This window comes from Pinus tabuliformis, chromosome 1_1 (genome assembly GCF_031772625.1).
Source record: "Pinus tabuliformis cultivar Carrire ecotype Pingquan chromosome 1_1, CPIR1, whole genome shotgun sequence".
Taxonomy (NCBI): Eukaryota; Viridiplantae; Streptophyta; class Pinopsida; order Pinales; family Pinaceae; genus Pinus; species Pinus tabuliformis.
The window spans coordinates 666,795,248-666,816,584 of NC_142297.1; the positions used below are offsets into that span (position 1 = coordinate 666,795,248).

General features: G+C 34.3%; 1 pseudogene; it reads right to left on the reverse strand.

Annotated features, from left to right (window-relative positions):
• Positions 1-15,336: 15,336 nt before the first annotated feature.
• LOC149215163 (glutamate decarboxylase-like) lies at positions 15,337-17,920 on the reverse strand (annotated as a pseudogene).
• Positions 17,921-21,337: the final 3,417 nt, after the last annotated feature.

Below are 21,337 nucleotides of genomic sequence, written 5' to 3' on the forward strand. Positions count from 1 at the left end.
ATCTCCATGTGCCTCATTATCAAGAATGGATTTTAATACTTGATGTCAAATTATTCATGAAAACTGGCCTATTAATGAAATTGTTAATCACATCATCCTCCATCTGATTCTTAAATTCAAGAGCTTCTTCCAGTGTGAGAGGAGAGTGGATGTTTTCTTCCAAGTATCTAGGTGGGTGCAACTAAGTATTTACAATAGGTAGACTTGGTTTAGTGGGAGGATACAAAACAAGATTCTTCACAACACTTCCTTGTGTAATAGTCATGCTCCCTGTACGACATCCTATATAGGCATCTGCCGTCGCTAACCAAGGTCGACCCAATATCAAAGGATGTCCATATAGCCTACTCCTTGGGTTAATGACTAGGAAATCCATAGGATATTTCGTGGAATTAGCAGAAACCATTACATCCTATAAGGTCCCTTCAAGTTTGACTACTGATCTTTTAGAAAGTTCTAATAAGGTTGAGGTGGGTTCCAAAGATGTAATGCTCAAAACCCTGCAAGTTTCAGTAGTTAGAATATTAATGGTCGCTCCAAGATCTACTAATGTGTTCGAAAAGGTGTAGCCCTGTATTTAAATGGTTACTACAGGATTCCATTGGCCTTTGTATTTAATCGACTCTTGTTTACCCAAAAGCAGGTCAGATAAATTTCCTACCACATGCACTATTGGTGGATTTTTCAATTTGCTCCTAGGCTTCTTCCCGCATAATTCCTTAATTGTTTTTGCATAGATCGGGATGGCTTGTATGGCCTGGAGGAGCAGGATATTTATACACAAATTTTTTAATTCCCCTAATATATCAAAATCAGGATAGAAAGCAGGTTTAGCTATTGCTAGTCTTTTGGGGAATGGGGGAGAAGAAATTATAATTTTATCTAAATTTGGCTGCTCGATTGTGTCTTCTCCCTGTTTTATTTCCGTAGCAACCACAATCAAAGGATTTATTTCAGGTTGTTTTTCATTTTCCTTATTTTCTTATGTGGAAATAATGTGCCCTGACCTCAGTCAAAGCTCATTACACTCTAATGGTTTTGTCTCATTATCCGAACTCTCAAGAATGTGTACATATTGGAATGTTCTATCGTTATTAGGATTCATATTTGGTTGAGCTAGCAGTTGGGGGCATACTGAAGGTTGATGGTTCTGAAATGGACTAGGCAATGTGGGCCGAGGTTGAGAACCATCTCCCATGGGTAAATTTCTCATCCCCATAGGGAGTTGCCAGTTTTAAGGCTAATTCAGGTTCTCTAAGGTGGAAGCAGCCCACTGTGAAGGGTAAGGTTTACTAGATGAACTTTTCCAGAAAGGAGCAGAGCATTACGGATTTGGCCAGCCAGCTCCTGGGAAGGGTTGGTTTGGACAATGTGACATATATTACTTTTGGAATTTCCAAGCAGAGAAAGGTGGTTGACGGTGCCATGATGCTCCAAGATTTTGTTGTTGATGATATTTTGTAGGAAAGATCAAGGATGGGTCTTGCGGCATACCTGAGGGTCGTGCTTGCCATTGTTAATGTTGTGCCATTAAGTATGCCGACTCTGTTCCTTCTTCAGCTTCTTTGAATACTGCTTTTAACCCCAGAAGTAATGGACACTAATCCGTGGCATGGTCCTTGGTGCATATAGAGCACGTCTGGATCATTTCCAAAGGACATTCCCTTTGACTATGCTTCTTTCGACATCGTGGGCAGAATATGGCTAGTGTTTTTTTTGCCTCAGTGTGTCTCTGTCTAGCATGTAAGATGTCTAACTGTGTAGTCAGCATGCCTAAGATATTTGTCTTGAAGTATTTCAGGAGGTTTCCGATGTCTATTCTCATCACGCCTCCGCTAGGAGGTTTTCTTCCTCTAGTCATGGAGTCTCGACTTCCTAACCCGGTGCGTGTGTTACCTCATGAACATCTGATACACAATCGAACAATTTCATCATAATATTCTTGAGAAATGTCACCTTTCCCCATCAGATTTAAAGTTTCTACCCATTCTTCTTTCATCCCTTTTGTTAAAATGGCTTTCAGGACTACTTTTGGTAATGTGGAGTGAGGGGATCTCTGCAAATTGTACTGAAACCGTTCAACATATTCCTCTAGAGTTTCATTATCCTTCGTAGAAATTTAAATATTTCATACTTTAATTCCCTAGTCCTAAAGTAATCCTGATATTTAGTGAGAAAAGAAGTTTTCATGTCATCCCAGGAGTTAATGGGGCATTCACCTAAACCCATAAACCATTGCAAAGCTTCTCCTTTTAAGGTAGAGGGGAACAAATTCAATTTTTGAGGATCAATGGTGTAATCATAACCTCTACACAGGACGTCAAACTCAAATAAGAAAGCATTCGGATCCTCTGAGGTCATCCCATGAAAGGTTGGGATATTTTGTAAAGGAATAACTTTCATCAGGGCGTTGGCTACTGGGTCGACGATGGGATATTCCAATGTCGAGGTCTGACCTTGAGGTGGTTTATTCACCATTTGGTCAAATATATGCAAATATCCTTCAGGGATTCCCTAGTCACTCGGTGTTATCTGAGTGAATGGAGAACTCACGATCCGAAGGGGCTTTACTGCACTACTCAGATATGGAATCACAGGAGATCCTAATTCATACGGTTGTGGCTCTACCTTAGCAGCTCCATTGGTTTCTCCCTCTCCTTCTCTCAAATTACACGATTTTCCCTCTTGTGAAGGACCAGAGTATTGGTGATTTGGACTTTGGAAACTTTGCTCGGACCCTTCAGTCTTGCTATGGATCTTGGTGTAAGCTGCAGTTGGTGATTCTGTTGCTTAAGGGATCGAAGTAGAGCCCTTTCTAGATACTGTCTGGGGTCTTACTGACACCTAAGATTCAGTTTTCTGAATGATTTCATCTATGAAGGTTGGTCTCCCAAGGGTCGCCAATCCCTCGAATTTTGTGGTTTTTGGTAGTGTTTTCTGATCTATTGGTATATTTTTCACCTATTCATTCATTCCTATACAACCTCTGTGTATCTTCTGAGAGCGGGCACTAGGAGCAAGCTTTTTGCTTGCTATGTACGTAGGTTCTTACCTCCCATTTTCAATACCCAATTTCCTTCAGGGACACAAATTAACTATTATCTTTGACAACTTCCCTGGCAACGACACCAAAATGTTGGTGCACTAAGTGACTATTTAAATCAACCTTAATTCCTACATTACATTATCAACCTGGGATTCATTTGTTATTTCAAGGATGTCGTCACTATCTGTGCAATAGAGGTCAAAGGTTGTTACATAACTAAATAAGTCTAACACTTCATCAAATCATTGCAAGAATGTATTAACAAATCCTTAATTCTCGAAGTTCAATTAAAGAAAACTCAAACCATAAATCTAGATCCAATCATAATTGTTTTGCAAAGGAAATGAATTTCAATCATATCCACTAAAATAAACAATACCTAATGGGTTACTGTCTGATCTAGTAAATGGAAAGAAATACTACAACAATAGACAACAAGTAACTACTTCAACATTTAATATGAATAAAAAAGAACATCAATCAATTGTAACACTTGGCTTAATCTACACAACTCGTTAAAAGAACATTATTAAAGAAAAACCACCATATATGCCTTGAAAACACAAAAGTCATTGCAAATGAAAAACACTATTTCAAGTGAAAAGTAGGGAAGCCCTTGAAATCATAAAACACCCGCGTAACCTCAATAGGGACGAAGGCTTGGAAATTAGTAGGAATTGGACCTCACTCCTCACCCATGGATTAAATTGACGCCCTCTCTTTCTCTCTTTAGGGCTAGCTAATTAGCTTTGAAACTCATCTTTAGCAATTCATTAACATCCTGAGTAATTAAAAACTTGCAAGGATTAAATAAAATAATCTTAATTACCATAAAATTACAATTACTTAAAACAAAATCATTAGGATTAAATTAATAATTATTTTATAAAATAGAATATAATAAAAAACTTAAGAGAAAAAATAATTTAACTCAAAAAATAAATAAATTAATTAATTAAAAAGAAAAATAATTTAACTCAAAAAATAAATTAATTAAAAATAAATTAATAACTGATGAAATAGATTATAATAAAAATCCTAATGCAAAAACAATTTAACTCAAAAAAAAAAAAAAGTATTTTATGAAAATGAATATAATAGAAAGATTTAATGAAAAAACAATTTAAAAAAATAAATAAATAAATATGTACAAAATAGAAACAATAAAAAATAAAAATTAATAAATCAATAAATAAAAATAATTAATTAATTAAGTAAGTAATAAATTAACTAATTAATTAATTATAAATAAATAAATAAATAAATAAATTAATTAATTAATTAATTAATTAATCAATGAATTAATTAAATAATTAATTAATTAATAAAAAACCTAATAAATTAAATAAATAAATAAGTAAATAAATTTTAAAAATTAAAAAAAAATAAAATAAAATAAAAATAAATAAATAAATAAATAAATAATAAATAAATAAATAAATAAATAAAAAATAAAAATAAATAATTAAATAAATAAAATAAAAATAAAAATATTATAAAGCTAGTTAATTAGTCTGTCGGCTCTCACACTTGACATCCCAACCCTAACCCTATTTATCTCTTCTGTCTCTCTCCTTTGTAATTCAAGTCCTGATGATGAGTCTGGGTCTAGACTCGAAACGTCGACAAAGCAAAAAATGGAAACTGTGGAATATCCGAGTACAGATTCTAAAAAACCTAACCACAGAAATCTACAATCCATTATAAAGAAACAAGGTTTAAAGATATATTTCAAAGGAAATTATAAAATAACTTGATTCTCTAAAAGAACAGTAAAAAATATTTGCAGAAAATAAGGAAATAATTATGACACAAAGGAGCAACGAATATTCTAGTGACCAAGCCCAAAGCCTCCAGAATTTACCATTGATAAATCTCATAACACGATTAAGAGAGAATCTCTGTATTTCTCATTAATTGAAATAATAAAAGTACATAATTACTGTAATGTCAAAATATGATTTGTTTAATACAAAGATACAATAACGGGTAAAAGTTCATATTGTCTTATCCTTTTCACCCATTGGCATCATATAGTCTAATGGAAAACTAATGGATGAAAGTGAATCCCGAGGATTGATAGATCCTCAGGATTTCGTGGCTAAACAATCGGATTTCTGTTTGCCGAATTAGCACTCCCTTTCCTATATTTTGCTAGCCCGCACAACCAAGGAATAATTTTCTCCTAGTTTAGTGCTGTCATTCTATCAATTGAACAAAAATTGTCCAATTTTGATTTTCTGTGCATAAAAACAAGCAAAAGTTAGTATTTTCGTGCTAAAAACATGCAATTTGTTAATGATTGATTTTACCTAATTTTCACAATCTTTTCTTCCAAATCCTTTACAAGAATGAAGACAAATATATAAGAGAAAGTGATTTATTAAGTAATGTAAGGGTACAAACATACCTTTTCTGTGACCCAACAATAGGTACAATAAGATCCCTCATGAGCCAATCAATGAAACCATAACAAACATGTGTCAAAATCATCTCTGCACACCATTGATGACCATTAGTAGCAATATGACATTCATCATTAGACAACATCCCTAATCCAAGAATCAACACACTGCTCCTATAACAATAACTCTGCATAATATAAATAGTAGAAAACTCAAAGAATACTAATGAAAACTCTCAATCTCATCAATAGGTATCCATATAAACAATCTCATAGGATAAGCAACAATATCACATAAGAAATGAGCAACAACATAAGTCTTTGTCCTCTCTTTTTCATCCTATATATAACATCTATTATACAAGATTTCGTTAGATAAGTCTCTGTATACATCATTCAGTTCACTACTAGAAACATACAACCTCCACATTCATCATACAATGTCATTAAAAAAAGGAATAGATGTAAGTTGATCAAATGATGTAACTCCGTCACTACAACATATAAGTGTATATGAAAATCTCTACAACACCCTCAAGCCAGTCAGAATACAAGGCACAAAAACCTCTTTCAACACCAATATATCCATTCAAGTCAAGTAGCAACTAAAAAACATAAAACTTATGTCAATCCTTCAACGACAAATCAAGAATTAGAAGAAAATCAACATCATCCTATAGATCTCTAACAGTCTCTACATAACCTCTACATAACCTCTGCATGCACTGTAAAAGAAACATAGTGAACTCTATATATACAATCAAAACAACTCACTAATCTCTCTCCTACAACACATTGGTCTTGTAGTCAATGACTATAGTTCAAGAAAAACATGAATGCAAACATTATACATATAAGGCACATCTAAAAGAGTGGTGTGCAATGGTTTAAAATGAACTTCAAGCAAAACATATGCACATTAATATGAACAAGATATCACTCATTACTTCAAAGTTCATACACAAAATACTATACATAACTCATTGTAGATATTTTCTTTGTATAGATCCATTTTCCCTTAATTGCACATGTTGTAAACAAATCAGAATGAGAAAATCTATTTTCCCTTAAATCTCTTAATGCTAGACCTCCTTCTTGCACCCTGGTGCACACTTATTCCAAACCAAATCACAAAGATATATGATTAGAAATGCACAAACAATTGATCCATATCCTTGTTCTTTTATAGCCTCTTTTCCTTGCCAATACCATAGGAAAATCCATGGGATTTTTTTATGGGATCTTTGACTCGACCTTCCACACACAAATACCTTAGGAAAATCCATGGTTTAGTAGGATGTTTTTTATTTTTCTGTGCTTAGAGGAAGTAACACACCTCTCCCCTTCAGGAATTGAGTTAGTAACAATTGTCTTGAACTACAAACCTACATTACTCTGTGGTATAATTACAGTTTTCTTGCCTAGAATTTCATTTATGAACGCCAACAAATCTTGTCCATCTTCCTACAACTACTCTAGACCTTTTGTAACCTTTTTCACCTCCTTTGTAATCATCAATAATCCTGCAACACCTTTATAATAATTGAGAAACATCTTCCATCCATGACCTAGCTAGGCTCATCAATTCTGCATGCTTACCAACGGTGTCATAGTGTGACAAAACCATGATGACATGATGTGACGATTTGATATCAAGGTCAAGACATTAGCCATAATGCCAAAACCAATTTCACCTTAAAGGAAGTGAAACTCCAGATCGAATATGGAAAAAACCTAATGAAATTCAACCTATCATTTTGAAAATCAATTGATTGATTTAAATTCCAATGATTTATCTTAGATTGAATATTTTATATCTAAGTTCAAAAAACTTGGAATTTTACTTGTAATATGTAAAACAATGAACATATAATCAAATCGATGTACTGTATTGTCTAAGCATAACATTTCTTATTCTAACTTTTAGGTATTTTTCATTCCACATATCTTATTAGTCAAAGGGATACTTACAAAATACCCACTTTTTCTAATTCTTTAACTTAAGGGCAAGTCTCTTACATCTTGGAGTGATTAACACTCCAAGTACATCTAACGTATCCTTAGTGGCACAACAAGAGTCAAGACTTTGAAGAAGTAATTTCCTTGCAAAAACGAACACAATAATGATCTCAAGCCTTATCAACAATTTATACTCCCAATAATGATAATTGGAGTAAATAGAAAGGAAAATAGACTATGAGACATTATAATTTTTGTAAGTCAGATGATCATATATGATCTAAATTTTCCAAGAAGATGGAAACCTTAGAAGTAGCAATGGAAGCACAACATCCATCTTAATTGTTCTTCTTCTAAATAATTCTTCTCATGGGCATGCACTTTGAGCTTCTAGTTTTTCCTTTAATGTAATGTCTACTCCTTCAAATGAGTGACTTATTGATTTTATACAATATTAGCATATGGATTAGGATAAATCCATATTTTATTTTTGTATGTGTAATATCAAATAAATATTTATTGGCAATGATAGATCTCCTAGTGTTATAGGGTCTAGAACATCTTAGCTAGATAATATTTGTTTTTTTATGTACTGTATTTAAGGGAATTTTGACAAACTTCTATTAGTGTATCGAATCATTCATTCATGTGAAAGTAAAAAAAATAGAATTTTCACCTCACCAAGTTGTATTCTAGGATTTAAGATATCCTAAGCATGTCCTATCAAATAGAAATGTTGACAATATTACTAGGTTATACAAATTTGATAAATCAGTGTCATAATCTCTTCCATTATTTTTTATTGCTCATAGTAATGATTTGAGCAAAATTTGGGATGAGTGGTTTACTCATCAAAACTATTCTCATTGCAAAAACTATGTAATCAAATTATGGTGACTCATCCTCCTCTTGCTTCTTATAGAGATGATGTTTGTTCTAATTGTGTTGTGGACAATATCATCAAGATAGTTTTGACAAAAGTGCCTCTTGGCATGCCTTGACCCTCTTGCTGCTAGTTGATAGTGATTTGTGTGCTCTCCTTTTTTCTCTAGTTGTAAGAACATAAATTCCATTCATGACTTCTCTAGACGCAATTGGGTTTCTTTCAGAAAAAAAAAAAGAGTACATTTTTTGATATGTTTTTTTCTTTCAACCCTTGTAGAGAATGTCATGTCACCATTTTTATTTTCCTCTATAGTACAACCACAATGAGTTTCTAGGGTATGTGATGGCAAGGCCACAGGAGCAAGATTAGATCATCAGGGGTCCTAGAGGAGTTTTTATGGGATCTGATGGAATTCTCTTATCTTATTCCAACATCTACACATATTTTCTTTTGTTTCATTGCATTCTAACAACTTTCAAAAATTAACATTATTATGGGGCCTAACTTAATTAATTATGCTTGAAGTGGCATTCCGAGAAGATTATTTGAGGGAACACCTCAGTGTAATAACTCGTTGGAAATGAAACAAGAAGATCTACATGTTGGGATGCTGAGAAATGAATTCCAGTGGCCAGAGAGAGTATGGCAGGCAATTTACCATTTTTTGTTAATTAAAAAATAATTTAATTAGTCACTCAATTAAGGAAAAATAATTAATTGTAGGAAAGGCCCAAAAGTGACTTAAGTGAAATAAAATAAAACTAAAAAGTCACTTAAGATAAAGTCGATGGAGGAGCTTCTAGAATAATAAAAAATAATAAAATAAGGTGTTTCTAGAGGCTTGAAGATCTATCCATCAGAGATATAAAAGGAGGAGGAGGAGGTCATTTGGAGACATATTGGATTTATGTATTGTATTTCTAGTGAGGTTTTCAGAACCTGGTTCTCTACTTCAGCAGTAGCCCCAAGACGGAAACCCTCAGTGATTCAGTGAGAGTGGGCGAGCGACCATCTCTTCCCTTGGTGGATCCATTAAGGATTCACAGGTTGTAGTTTAATGATTTTCAAATTTTTTTGGAAGCCAATTGCAACATTATTGTAGATCTATTTGGGGCCATCATTTCAACCATATTCTTGCTCTTGTACTAGATTATTCACATATTAATTAAATAAGGTTGATATCTTCTGCGTGTTTATATTTTCTATTATTCAGTTGCAAATAATATTTCCCCTTTTTGTCGTAAATCTTGTAGTTTAATTTGTGCAAATTGTTTATGGTGTTGACGACTTAAATTTTTGAACCTATTTTGTGCAAATTTTATATTTGGGACATTACAATGATATCAGAGTTGGTTTACCTTCCATCCTGAGGGTTTTAATTTCATATTATTTGAGGGTTTATATTCGAGGTGCCAAAAGAAAATTATTTCCAGAGGAAGCAATATTGAATTCTTCTATTTGTTGGAGCTGTGATTTTGTTGTAGTAAAATATATTTTGCTAGAGAAATAAGCTATATTTGTGGATTATTTTTTTTAATCTATTTGCCGAAGGATAATTGTTGCAAGTGTGTCAAAAAAAAATATTACTAGGCCACATTTATTGCAGTTGAATTTCTAGTGAATTTTACAGCATAACTATCCATCGAACTTCATGATTTTCCCTGGCCCGAATAATCTTGGCGATGTTATAAATTTTTTAACCATATCGAATAAATTATCTCATTTTAAACAGTTGTGTAAATCATCCTGTCATAATATTTTCCTATCAAATTCCATCACTACGAATTTTCTCGAAAAAATAATAGACAAATTTACTTTCCGATTGTTTCCATTTGATGTTTTTACAATAAATACATTTAATTCAATTCAAAGCTTCTGAGTTATACTCTAAATTAAATGAAATTTACATGCTTCCATAACATTGCATCTAGTTGGTCCACATGTGGTAGCACAATTGGAAAAAGCATGTTGGAAATCCCTTGTGAATCCAAGTGGTCGGAAATTCAAACCCCTCAAACATGTATCATCGATCAAACCTTAAAAAAAAAAAGAAAAAAACATTGCATGTAGTTGAATATGAATAAGAGAAGTACATTTCAAATGTGGGAAGGGACAAAAATAGTGAGCGTAGTCATCAATTGGAAGCCAAATACAGGTTTCACTATAAATTAAAATGATTTCAGAGTTAAGTTCTGGGAAGTTAAAAATATCACATTAAAATTATAAAATCTTAAATTATTTTGGAATATTATTAATTGGTGTGATTTGATATTACTAATTATTTAATTAATATTTTAAAGTGAGATAAAATTAATAATATTTTATAAATTTTTAATATTTCTACAAGTAAAGTTTTGGGTTTGATTCTAACAATTTGGAATTCATAAATTCCTATATTTTGACTTAATTTATATGGAAAGAGCATTTATTATATAAGTGATATACCTCTAATAAGTGAAGTATTTACGTCATTTGATATGGAAGGAGCATGTAACACCCTCCTCCCACATTTACCCAAGCTAACCATTCCACTAGGGTAAACATGTGACGAGAAGCTACTATGATGTGATTCAACTACCAATGTAAAGCTAACGAAGTGGAACCTACAAAACAAAATAATTTGACGTCCCTAAGGAGCTACAAACCATTTAGGAGGTAACCAACCCTTCCAGGTGCCCAACCCTTGAGGAAACTTGCCTTTTCACTATCCTAGAGTGTCAGTCGCTCCCATGACAAGGCATGCATGCGACCAAAGCCTTCCAATTTCTCCCACAATAAGCCATGGCAGTGACTATGATCTTTTCCAAGTAGTTCTGAGCCAAGGACCCTGGATTTTGTTCTAATTTTTTAGGCCTAGAACTCAGGCACTGCCCAAAACTTCATGAAACTTCCAGAAATGATAAATGAAATTGAAAAAAAGGTATTAATGCAAACATGTGATCAATAAATTGTCTTGACCCCTACTAGTCATGACATACATTTTGTCAAACATGTCACAAATATGTAAACTGCAGGTCATAGCAACATATTTGATTATAGGGGTCTCATACTTATCTAATATTCGTAAGGAAGCATTGATGCCTTATCCCAATAGTTGCATTATAATCTATTAGGTAATATATTCATTGTACATTCATTTTCTAATCAAAACATGATGAGAGCCATACATCATAAATGTCATAAAACATGCTTATAACCAACAATGTAACGTGTTTGATGAAAAGGGGTGAATTGTTTTGATTTATTTATATGTAGATGATTTAATTATCACTGGAAATGTTGATGGTTTGATTAAAGAAATCAAAGTGTAGATGTCGCAAGTGTTTGAAATGAAAGACCTTGGAGAATTACACTATTGTTTGGGTTTGGAAGTTTGGATGGACTCTCGACAAACTTTTCTCACTCAAGGGAAGTATGTCAGAGGTTTATTAAAAAAATCAGTACGGATCAATGCAAAGCTACCTCAATGCCTTTACAAAAGAATATCAAACTTCAGAATAATGATGGTTCTACGGAGGTGGATGCAACATTGTATAGACAACTGGTTGGGAGTCTGATTTACTTGACTCCAACTAGGCCTGACTTAGCTTTTGCAGTCAATGTATGATCCAGGTGGATATTGGTGGCCACCTGCCTATTTCACTCGGACCTCAGCACTGTCTCTTTCAGTTTTTCGGTTTGCTTAATTGTAGCATAGTTTACTATTTTTGGTAGTCTTTTGGGTCCTGAACTTCTGGAGCCGTTTTGAGGCCATAAACGACATTTTTAGGGAAAACTGAGAGATTGAAAACGTTCCAAACTAAATTCCCATATATTGTCAACCTTCTCCTAGATATCTTCATAACGAGGTATTATGATAGCCAAACAGAGATCGTATGCCAAATTTATGACCCGGGAATTTGATGTACCAATTTACCCAAACGGGGCCCACAGTTTTGGCACTTCATCTCCTAGGGTTAGGTTTTTGGATGTTTATGGTTTTCCATTGTTTCTCAATAATAAATAGGCCTTTGAGCCTCATTGTAACATAGTTCAGAGGCATGTAGCCACCACATCTCTCCTCAGAGATAAGCTACCATCGCCCGAGCTATCTTATTTCCATTCTGTTTGTAAGCATAGTTCAATATTTTTCCATTAATGAAATGAAGTGTTTTTCTTCTGCATCTTTGTGTTTATGATTATATCTCTATGTTCTTGCGTTCATGTTTAAGTTCAGATCAATGTATTAAGCAAATTCATGTCAAAACCTCTTGAGAATCGTTAGGTGGCAGTGAAAGGCGTCTTAAGGAATCTTCAAGTAACCTTAGACTTTGGTATTAAATATAATGATTCTTGTGATGTTAGATTAACATGTTTTTCAAATTCAAATTGGGCCGAAAATCTGGATGATAGAAGATCCATAACAAGTTATGCATTCAACATTGGGTTTGGGGTCATTACATGGAGCAGTAAGAAGCAAAATATTGTATCCTTGTCTTCAGCAGAAGCAGAGTATCAAGGAATGTGTGCAGCAACGTGTGAGGTAGTTTGGTTGAGGAAACTTCTCCATGATGTCGGAGAAGAACAAAAAGATGCAACAATTATCATATGTGGCAACCAGAGCTCAATCAAACTTGCAAACAATCCTGTGTTTCACAAAAACACAAAGCATATTGATAAGCAGTTTCACTTGTTAGAGAGAAGGTTCAGTCAAAAGAAATTTATATTGAGTATTGTAATACTTGCGATAATGCAACATATATTTTTACCAAGCCCCTTGGAAGAATTAAATTTGAATTATTTAGGGAGATGTTAGGAGTACTAATGAACCCTTTCTCCATTAAGGGGGATTTTTGAAATTAATGGAGTGTTCATTAGTTGTGTGTGTGTCCTAGTTTAGGAATTAGTTCCTACTTTCTAGGTGTTAGTTCTAACTCTCCTATTGTCATGTAAAGTTATATATTCATGATGAATAATGATCAAGGTAGAGCGTTCTTCGTGAGGCAGTCTCCAGGTGCAGCTTGCTCCTGAGAGCTACTAAGTTTATGAATATATTTTGGTTCCTTCCATTTCTTAACATGGATCCCATCAAAAAGTGAATAAAACAAACTTTAGTGTTCAACAGGTCATTTGTGTGTTTTGGTCATGTTGTTTTTTTCAAATTGTAAATATGTGAAAAACTTTAACATGAGTGTGTGATTGAAGGGTATTTTTTTAATTAATTTTTTTTATTTATGAGGGGTTAATCTGGTTGGAAGCTATGCATCCCATCAAAAAGTGAGTAAAACAAACTTTAGGGTTCAACAAGTCATTTGTGTTTTCTGACCATCTTGTTTTTTTGTTATGATAAATATGTGAAAATCTTAAGATGAATATGTTAGTGAAAGATAATTTTTTAATTAAATTTTTATTGGTGAGGGGTTAATTTACTATCAAAACATTACAATTGAAGGGAAAATTTTTAATCATAATGTTCCTTGAAGGGAAACATAAAGACCCAAAATGTAAAAAATATATATATATTTGATGGGTAAAGAGAAATCGAAATTCCAACCCTGGTCGGGTCAATCCCTTGGACTCGCTGCCTTTGTGCTTGATGTGATCACCTTTCACATGCTTGACCTTGAAACTTGATCCCAATTGTATATTTGTGCTTTAAAGGGAAATAAGTGTCAAATTTGTTCCCTATGTATGCTATTTGGGGAAATAAGTGTCAAATTTGTTTCTTCAACAGTGTAGTTTTTTCCTATTAAATGTTCTATTATTTGTTTTAAAATTAACTAAAAATAATAAAACTTTTGTTGATAAGCAAATATTAAGATCTCATCTCAAATGCTGTTGGCTAGCTAGATGACATCTGAGTTAATAGGGAAATATAATTGACATAATCTAAGTAATGGGAAATATAGTTGACATGATCTAAGTTAATGGAAGATATTATTATTTGTCATTACAACAATTTCAAAACTCATTTATCTATTTGAAACTATACCCATATCAATAATTTATTAAAATAAAGACATAATAAGAAAATGAGATAAATAAAATTAAAACTTGTGTAAACATTTTATAAAAGAATATATATATATATATATATATAAAAATAAGAGAAAGAACCAGGATTATACTTACTCATATGCGTGCTTATGTAAGCATGTAAAACACATAAACATATTTTTATGTAAAGATATAAAACGATCTTAGAAGGTGGTTAGTTTTTTCTTTTCCGAAAAAATAAAAGAAAGAGCGAAGTAGAAAAGGGAGTTAATTAAACTCTTGGAAAGTGAGATCAAACGCTTCTTAAACTATACATGCTTAGATTAAATTATATATTTTACATCCAAATATATATTTCAACAACTATTTTGACATTTTGTAATGTCAAATCGAAGGGTGTACCCCCACATAAATTTGTTGGACAATATGTGCATTAAAAATTATCCAACACTAGAATTTAGAGAAAAGTAAAATTTACACACGGCACAACTCCGTAAATATATTAATTAAAAAATACACGAAAACCATGAATGAAATTTACATAAATTAGAATTTACAGACAGCTCATTGAATGTAACTCTCGCTGGTAATATCCACATCACAGTCCCCGCTAGACGGGGGTGGCAGACGGCTCGACGGATTTTTTCTCTGAGAGAAAAAACGTTTTTAGTTGGGTAGTTGGTATGGAAAATTTTAAGGGTTAATGTTGACTAATTTTCTATAATTTTTCTATTAAATTCCAATTTTTATAAAAGACTATTTCTCGAAATTTTAGAATATAAAATTATTTTAGCCAACATTATATAAAGACTATATATATTAGCAATTGTTCCAAAAGGTACAAAGAGAGGCCGATAGGATTATTAAATTAGAATTGTTGAATTTCTCTAGAAGAGATGTTGGTCCAAGTGAATTATTAGGCACTATAAGACGACCCCGAGTTTAAATATGGGTCACTAAAATGCTCTTATAAGCTCACACTTTTTTGAAATTGATTACCCATAAATTAACCACAACACTCAAAATAAATAGATCTAAACCAACGAATATGAGAGGACCCCAAGTTTAAATATGGGCTACTAAAACGCTCTTATAAGCTCGCACTCTTTTGAAATTGATTACCCATAAATTAACCACAACACTCAAAATAAACACATCTAAACCAATGAATATGACGATACGGGCGTGGCTTAAACCCTGGAACTGCCAAAATCATGGAATGTAATAATTATAAGAATTTACATCTCTTTTTAGCGTAAAATTACCTTAAGTTAAAAAAACGGATAAAGTCAACACGTTCACAACCTCTGGCTTTGTAGCATGAAGAGCATTTCAACAAATTTTAAGAATTAAATAAGGTGAGACTGAATAATCTGAACAATGCCATGAAATGGAATGGAATGCAAACGAAGACTCGGCCGAAATCCACTGACAATGAACGGGACTGCAATGCAATGTAATGAATAACAAGAATCGAGTGGGGAGTGCTGCGCTTCCCTGCTGTTTTGTTTTGTTCCCTACTTTCCACCACTCATACAACTGTGAAATTAAATTAGAAAAAATCAAGCTCTAATAATAACAGCGGGCATGCATGCAGCCCAGCCCATAAACGGAAACAATACCGGGTAATAATAGAAAGCTTCCCTTAACTTAAAAAATCTTCGAGCTTTATCCATTTGTAAATCTGGATACGAAGTTGGCTTTTGACAGCCTCATGCTTAGAAATCAATCATCCCTATAATGTGTAACAACTGCCTGTAAACTCGGCAATGATATTACAGCTAATAAAAGTTTGATGGGCAACAACAAACCTCAAACCCCAAACGTATGAGTTGGTAATATTGAGCAATTATTTGGCTGGCCCGTGCAGGCTACAAGGTCATGACTTTAATTCAAAGATGTTTTGTCCAAGGGAAACATCCAAATATCCCATTGACCTAATAAATTGAAATGAAATGCAGTGATTTTCAACTAAGAAAAATTGATTTAACCTTTGGAGAAGTTGAGGGTGAAGGTGGGCTGATCGGCCCCAAATAGTTAATGTGAAATATAAGATCCTCTGGGAGGTCGTGCTTTGCTCTCCAGATAACCCATCCGATTCCGGCTTAGACGAGTCCATACTTGTGCCCGCTCATGTTTATGCTCTTCACCAATGGAAGCCAAAAATCCCATTCCAAATCAAGATAGAGGAACGGTGCAATAAATCCGCCGCTTGCCGCGTCCACATGTATGGGTGTGTCCCACCTGCAACCATCGGGCGCAATCAACGGTCATGACCACAATCACAATTTTCAGCCTGGTCAGTCCTATTCAATGAGCAGGTAAATCGAAGGAGATCTGATGGCTCACCCTGTTTCCTTGTTTTTCTATAGGAGGAGATCGTTCAACAACTTAACATTTTCGAACTCGCCATTATAAGTAGAACCCAAAATGGCTGCCACACAAATAGTGTTCTCGTCAACCATCTCAACAGCTTTGATGGGATCCATCACATAGTAGCCCTCTTTCAGTTTAACTTCTTTCAGCTCTACTTCAAAATATCGAGCAAATTTCTCCCAACAAACCTGCAACACAAAAGCAAAGAATGCAGATTTGGAACAATTTTGTCACCAAGTTTGTGCAAAATATATCTAGCTGAATGACATTTGCATATAATCTACCACTCAGGTGGGATGATGATTCTGATGGACTTCATATACACGTAATCTCAAGCTTCACAACCTTCATATTACATATAAGTCCCTTTCAGTCTGGGTTCTGATATTCAAATTCCCAGTCCGAACGCCCACCTCACTTCTTTCCTAGTTACAACAAACACTGTTTTTAATGGATTTGGTTTTGATGTAATTGGTTACTTCATATGAAAAACTTGATATTACCTGCACATTTGCACCAGTAACAAATGTTTGGCTTGTCACATGGCTTCCCCTCTGCCTTGCTCTTGTTCTGCCATTTGCGTTTGAATGCAAGGCCTGCCAACATGATCGCCTCTGAAGATCCAACCGTGCCCACGCCAACAGCTTCCTCTCCATGGCTGAGTGGGGCGTTAAACAGATTGGCTATAATGTTCACGCATCGATTCTTTTCCAAACCAAAAAAAAAGGAAAGCACCCAAACCTTTCAGAAAATTTCGAGGGCCTAAATGATCAAAACAGATCTGAGAGCGGATTTCAGATCTAGAAATAATAAAAACAGAAGTTTATCACAAGAACTGCCATTACCTGCAATTCCGTGGTGACAGGATACCCGTCCATCTCAACATAATTCTTGTTTATGGCCTGCAGGATGAGCTTATCACATTTAGGTTCCATCCATGTAGTCACGAAAGAGGCAAGATTGAGCCTGGGGTTCCCATCCAGCATCAGCTCGTCACTAATGATTTGATACGCGGCATCTTTGGGGATGAACCTATCCGGCATTCAAAACCTAAACCTGAGAACACACACATTCAAACCAGACGAGATAGATGGCAAAGATCCTGAATGCACCCATTATTTGCTAGTGGAATTAAAACGATCCTTGGAAAAAGCAAAGCAGTGGAAAAGGAAGGAAGGAAGACATACCGAGGCAAGGATTCCTGAACATATCTTCAAGCAAAAGTTGAATGAACCGATCCATCTGTATCAGCGACAGCGCTGCTCAGAGCCATTTTTAGCTGAAATCTGAATATCTAAGGGCAGATCTTCAAAAGGCCCTTATTACACAGCGGCCGTCAATTGCAGGAAAACTGCGGAGCGGAATCGAATGTGGGAGTATGGTGTTTAATGGAGGCTTTGACAGAGGGCGAGCTTATTCACGGCGGGAGTCATTTTCCTTGTGTTGTCAATTGTTTTACTACAACCAGCGGAGACTAATTAATAAACTAAACTTGTATTCCATCAAAATCATTTGACAACAAGCAAAACAGTAAAACATGAGTAGCTACAGTTGCCTCTACAACCAGCGGAGACTAATTAATAAACTAAACTTGTATTCCATCAAAATCATTTGACAACAAGCAAAACAGTAAAACATGAGTAGTTACAGTTGCCTCTGTTCGTAACATGTTTCTATAGTTCCATAATAGGAAATGATAGTGCTTCATGGTGGAAAGGCATGGGATTGATGATTTTTGGGATTGATGATTTTTCCACAGGAAAAAGGGCGGGCTTTCTTGATTTTCTGCATAGAATCCTTTTTCGTTAACTTTTGTGCTTTCTTGACTTTCCATGCTTTTTTCATTTTTTGTTGTTTTGTTTTCTAGTTCAAATCAAAGATTAAAAGTGTCTCACCTGATTAAACGGAGCAGGGTAAAAGTGTTGACGAAGAAGTTGTTGCATAGGAAAGCCTATCGGCCTAAAAATTATTATAAATTTTAATAATTTTACAAATATATCAATGAACATTTTATAATTTACATATTAAAAATTAATTCAATATTTTAAACTTCAAAAAAATTTTCTATCCTTAAAATTTTCTTTATCGTTCGAACTTCCCCTCCTCTACCACTATGTTGTCCCCTCTTTGCATTCCCCTCCTCTACCACTATGTTGTCCCCTCTTTGCATCTCGAGAATTGGCCAACGTTATTTCGACGTGAATACTGCTACTAGAGGTTTTTTTCCTTTGAAATTATGAGAATTGAACGCTGGACTTGCAGAGGAGTAAATGGAGAAAAGAAAGCATTGGAGGCAAAATATAGAGAACAAACAATGCGGGATTTTTCACCACGTAAGGAATTGTGAGCGTCGAGTCATCAAGGTGAGAGACGCATGCGAGCTACCTTTTATCTCTGGATGCTCGTATGCATGGATGATATGGTGACACGTTTTCTCTCTCCACTTTGGATGTGTGGTGCCACGTTTCCACTCTCTGCCTTGCATCTGGAGATCTGTAAAATGATAGAATTTTCATATTAAGATAATGTGAGAGTGGTTACAACACATGACAATATCTATCTCAACCCAATAAAGCTTGGGGTTTGAGCAGTGTGGACTCCATTCATTAGCCTCCAAAGACACCCAAGCATCCATCTATATTCTCCATAACTTGGCCCTTTGCGTTGGTAAACTCGGCAATGAAACCTAATGGAGGACCATCCTCTTATTCTCCTTTATTATATTCTCCCGGATAAACTTATGCACTTTTTGCAACATTGTGTCAAAATATGGATGGTATAAAGCATATAATGAGGGGAGGGTGTCAAAAACAAACTCTCACATCATTCTCCTTATATAAGTTTCCTAGTCCTTTGTAAATATCCTTATACTCATATCATCATCTTGTATAAGTTTTTTCGCTTTTCTTGAGATATCCTTAAGTGATGTATTGGATCATTTTCGATTTGTAAAGTTTTTCAGTGACTTTTAAAACTTTGATCTAGAATGTTATTCATAGTCTTTTCTGTAATAACTGAAATTTTAAATAACCTCTTTACATAACTATGTAATATGTGGTTTAATATCTATTTCTCAGTTATCTTTTCTAAATCTTTATCTCTAAAGGTGTTTATTCATTGAGCTTTGGCAAGGAATTTTCAATAAACGAATAAGGGTTTTTTTTAGGGCCCAAATATGTTTTTGTGTAGAAGTAATTTCCTTCACACTATTACGGTATTGGTCAAGCACTTAACCTATATGGTGTGTCATGAGAACAACAACATCAAATGTTTAGCGCGGTTCAAAACCCTACTTCAAGAATGTGGTCAGAGGGGATGGAGGTTATGGTTCAAGCCATCAAATGCAATCACCCCATTTATCAACTCTGAGCCCAAGTCATGCGAACAAAATCAAAGACGATCCTCCACTAAACGGGAATTGGAAAAAATGTATGCAAGGGAGATTCCTCTCTAAGGCAGTAAAGGATCCAAAATATGAAGTAAAATAAAACAAAATAGTGAGCTACATCCAACATATGAAGGACTGCACCTTAATATGCAAGTTCATTGGCATTTGGCTAGTGGAGAGAGCATTGGTTGGATGGATCCAACAAAAATGGCAGTTTAAGGGGCACATTGATCTCAAGTTGGAGCAAACAAATTTTTTATGGTGGTTTTTGCAAATCTAGAAGACAAAAATAGGGCATTCAAGAGCAACCCATATTTTTTCAATAATGTATGGTTATTCATGAAATTCTGATAAGAGAGGTACAACCTGGAAAAGGAAAAATTCCTAGTGGCCCTAATTTTGGTTTGCCTATTTTCTCTACCATAAGAATTTTGGGAGGATGAAGTCTTAGAAGGTACTAAAAACACAATCATATATTTTGTGAAAATATTCAAAGTGAACAAGTGACGATGCTACACCTCATATGCAAGGATTTTTGTGTATATGAATATCTCCCAACCACTTCCAGAATCAATCGAAATCCCCTACCATGAAGAAGTTTGAAAACAACTTTTGGATTATGAGCATGTATCATTCAGACGTCATAGATGCCATAAATACAATCATTTATTCAGAGGTCATCCCCTAAATATCACAAAGGCAACAAAAATAAATTCAACAAAAAATGGACCATGAGGGTTTTCATATAGTCCAACCTTGTTGGAAAAACCCTCAAGCACAAAATGTGGTAATTCATTGGATCCCCTTCAATCTAAAAATCGTTATGAGGCATTCACTAAACAAGAGAAGGAAATGTTAGATCAAGTACATCCTCAAGAAATAAATCAAGAGAAGGGTAATGGAAAACCAAAATCAAAATCTCATAAGAGAAAAGTGCTAGAGGAATCCACGAAGAATGCACCACAAAAGAAATTGATATATCAGATGTACAAGGAATAAGGAATGTTGATGGGCCAAATGATATGGGTATGGATGAAATCGCACTCTGAGGCTTCATTAAAGAATGGATAGGCAAGGAACCAAGAAAGATACCATATCAATAAAAAAACTTTGTTTATGCAAACATATCTATAACAAAAAAATAAATGGAATACAACTACAAAGGAAGCAATTTCATCCCTTGCAAGTCTTGGGATCCAAACACAAAGCTTCAATGATACTCTCAAGCATGTGATGTAACAAAAAAGAGAGGAAATAAAAGCAAACGAGAGTTAATACAAGGGAAAATTTTAAGGGCTAATA